The sequence below is a fragment of the Monomorium pharaonis genome, chromosome 1, assembly GCF_013373865.1.
Source record: "Monomorium pharaonis isolate MP-MQ-018 chromosome 1, ASM1337386v2, whole genome shotgun sequence".
In the NCBI taxonomy this organism is placed as follows: Eukaryota; Metazoa; Arthropoda; class Insecta; order Hymenoptera; family Formicidae; genus Monomorium; species Monomorium pharaonis.
Window position 1 is genome coordinate 32386935 of NC_050467.1, and position 4598 is coordinate 32391532.

The following is a 4598-nucleotide window of genomic DNA, read 5'->3' on the forward strand; positions in this document are numbered from 1 at the left end:
TCATTTACTTATGTATAAGATACATTTCATTAAATTTAATTCTAAATGATACATAAATCAAATTCAGTCTAAGTGGTCTATAAACAATACAAAATGCGTGATATCCGAACAAAATTACCTTTTTAAAAAAGGTAAAAAAAGGCGCCAAGTGTGTGGTTTTTCCTTTAAGGAAAAAAATTATTGGATGGTTCAACCTAAGTAACATATAACAAAATCCAAGATAATACTTTTGATTTAAATTCAACCTAAGTGATATTTTCTTTCAAAGAAAAAATCACAAATTTAAGATAAAACTTTTGATTAATCTCAACCTAACTGGTATATTCTTTTGGATAGTTCAATTTAAGTATTTAATATATATTGTGTCAAATATGTTCCTGAAATTTTTAAAGTTTATACTCACACACACAAATTAACTTTTTTACAAAAATAGTGATATCTAAATATTTTGCGCCAATTATAAAAACAAATATTTTTATAAAAACTAAAACATTATTACTATTCTTTAGCCAGTTTTTATAATATTGACACTATAAAATTAGATCTCTACAAAAGTAATGATATATAGAAAAGAAAATGCGCCAACTATAAAGTAGATGTTTATACAAACTAGAACATCTATTTTATTATTCTTTGGCTGGCATTTATAGTTTAATTTTTCATTAAATCCGTATCAGACTAGAGATTGATATTGAGATTGAAATGAAATGTAACTATTAGTTGGTCAAATTCTAATTCAATCTCAATCTCAATCTCTAGTCTGATATGGCTTTGATTGTCTTAAGTTTGTCTTTAGATACAATTTCGTTAATTACAAAGTATTTTAACGATAAACTTAAGAAGATCCTTAAATATAAAATTAAACTATAAATATTAGCCTTTTGTATTAAATATTATTGGATGCTGTGCGCCGATACGAGGCTGCTGTGCGCTTGCAATAAATTATTGAATGTTGTGCGCCGATACGAGGCTGCTGTGCGCCTGCAAAAAACAATTGTCAGGAAGTATATTGGCAAGGAATAAAAAAGAAAATATTGAGCTGGCAAATAAGTTTTAATACAAATAAATTATAAATGTTACAAATAAATATTTTAATACAAATAAATATTTTACTACAAAAACTTGGCGCTGCTAAACCGAATAATTTGCCAGCTCTTCCTTTTTCTTTTGTATGTGCATCTGAATGTGTGTGTGTGTGTGTGTGTGTTTGTGTGTGTGTTTAATATATAACTTAGTTTATAAGAGAGCGATTTATTTTTTACTTAAATTTAGTATATAACTTAGTTTATAAGGAAGCGATTTACTTTTAAGGAAGCGGTTAATATCTGTCTCTTATGCGTGTGTGCGTGCGTTTTTCTCTCTCTCTATCTCTCTCATGCGTGTATATTATATGTATTATTTTAATATGTAATATTATTTTAATATGTAAGTGAGATTGTAAGAAAATAATTTTGTATTAAAGCAAATTATTCGGTTTAGCAGCGCCAAGTTTTTGTAGTAAAATATTTATTTGTATTAAAATATTTATTTGTAACATTTATAATTTATTTGTATTAAAACTTATTTGCCAGCTCAATATTTTCTTTTAGAGAAAGAATATACCAGTTAGGTTGAGATTAATCAAAAGTTTTATCTTAAATTTGTGATTTTTTCTTTGAAAGAAAATATCACTTAGGTTGAATTTAAATCAAAAGTATTATCTTGGATTTTGTTATATGTTACTTAGGTTGAACCATCCAATAATTTTTTTCCTTAAAGGAAAAACCACACACTTGGCGCCTTTTTTTACCTTTTTTAAAAATATACATTACATTAAGAAAGTATATATCTGTATTATGTTGGGATTTTTTTTTGCGTGCGGTACCGTATTCGAGGCTCAGTAGCTAATAAAAATGAGATTAAAGATCTGATTTCGGAGTTGCAAGTGACCTCTTTAAACATATATGCAAGAGAGCTACATCTTATATTCATGATTCGAATATTCATTATGGTATATAATATGTATATCCGTTAATGGATTTGAAATGTGTATACAGTGTAAAATGTTACATGTATATACATCTCATATACATGTTTCGAATATACATTATGATAAATAATATGTATCCATTAATGTTTTTGGAATGTATATACAGCGTACAATTGTACCAAAATGTATATTCGAATATATATATATATATATATATATTATATATATTCGAATATACATTTTGGTATACAATTTGTATATCCATTAATGTATTTGGAATGTATATACAGCGTACAATATTAAATGTATATACATATTATATACATAATTCGAATATACATTATGATATATAATATGTATATCCATAAATGTATTTGGAAAATATATACAGCGTACAATGTTAAATGTATATACAAATTACATACATGATTCAAATATACATTAATGGATATACATATTATATACCGTAATATCTATTCGAATCATGTATATGAAATCTATATACAATATATTTAACATTGTACGCTTTATATACATTCCAAAAACATTAATGGATATACATATTATATATCATAATGTATATTCGAATCATGTATATACATTTAATGTATTCTAATATGTATATATATTTAACATTGTTTGCTATATATAATTACCAAATACATTAATGGATATACACGTTACATACCATAATGTATATTCAAGTCATGTATATGAGATGTATATACATTTAACATACAAGGTTTTTTTTTCAAATTATGGAGAAAAAATGCATATATATATAATGTTCGATGTTATGTGTGATTTAAGCCTCCTTTCGTTTCGCTTATTGTTACATTTATATTTTATCTCACGCAAATATATTTTAAATAATTTATTTATCACTTTTCTAAACTTTTTAATTTTTTGTTATACATTTATTTATTTTTAATTTTATTTATAATTATTGTAAATTATTTAATGATAATGAAACACGTACTAATTTTCTCATTCAAAAAATTTTATTATTACAAATACATTTATGCTCACGCACATACGTGTCTTCATTTTGGTTTTGGACCAAAAATTAAATAATTAATACAATGCTTTAATTTTTCAAACGAAAATTTGGCATTCAAGTAAGATACTCAAAAGTGTATATACGTTCGGATTCACCCTCTTTTCTATTGCTTTCTCTCTCTTTCTCTCTCTCTCTCTCTCACAATCTCACACACACACAAATTCTCTTTCACATACGTTAACATGCGTTACGTGCACACAAATAAGCTATCGGCATTTTAAGTTTAATTACGAAAGTTATATTTCTATAACCAATTTTTTTTGTAAAAATTTTTTTAATACATGTTTTTAAAAACATTTTTTAACATTCCAAATTAAAGCATTAAATTATAAGAATTAATTAATATACATATATATAATTTTTTAATATATATTAATATTTTATAAATTTTATTTAAATAAACTTTTTAATTTATTTAAAAATTATATTTAAAAAGTAAATATTTAAAAATTATATTTAAAAAGTAAAATTTTTAAATTAATTTTGTTTTTTAAAATTATACTTATTAATTTTTAAAATTATTGTAATTTTTTTTAATTTTTGGAAATTTTTTTTTTTAAATAAATTTTGCTAAACGGTTTTTTCAAAATAATTGCAAAAATAATGTAATTATTATTTAAACATAAAATTGAACATTTACTATACTCCATATTTAATTTGTAAAATATATATTGGAAAAATTATTTTTTACAAATTTTAAAATAAATTTGAATGTTTTTAAAATTTTAATTTAACTTTAACTTAATTTGTTTTGCTGTTTTTATTTTTTTAATTAATTTAGGAAAAATGGAGTTCTTAATGGAAAATGAGAAAATTGATCCAAATACACTCTTGACCACAAATGAGATCATAGATAATATACAAATGTATGATTCTACAATGTAAGTATTTTCAAAAATAAATGTACTTAATATTATGTTTATATAATAATACATGCATATTTAAATATTTATATACATATATTTAAAAAAAATTTTCTAATAAAATTAAAATAAACATTACAAATTATATTTTATTTATATTTTTATAATTACAGTGAAATAGTTGGTTATGTGGACGGTATAGAATCTTCACGTATGGTTGGGTCTAACCAACAATACAAATTTTTTAAGTTCTACTTAAATAATAATAATAACAAACGAATTCAAGTAGTTGTATGGAATGAAGATGTGGATCGTGTAGAACCATTAATATTATCGAATTATGTAAGTTTAATATTCTTTAACTAATTAATAAACTAAATAAAGAAATATATCTTTATATACAAAAAACAATATTTTGTATTTAACAATTTTTATATTTAAAGATAAATTACTTAAAAAAAAAAAATTTTCTTTAATAAAAAAAAGGGTAATGCATTTTAGTATTCTTTCTAAAACAATATTTAACATATATTTAAAATTTTATTTATTTATACATTAAATATTAGAGTAATTAATTTTTTTTTAATTTTAATATACGTCCTTTTTAAAAATAAATTTTTTAATAAAAAAAGAAAATGCATCTTATTATTCAAGCAAGATAATAATATTTTATGAACATCGCTGTTTTTTAAATAAATAGTTTTTA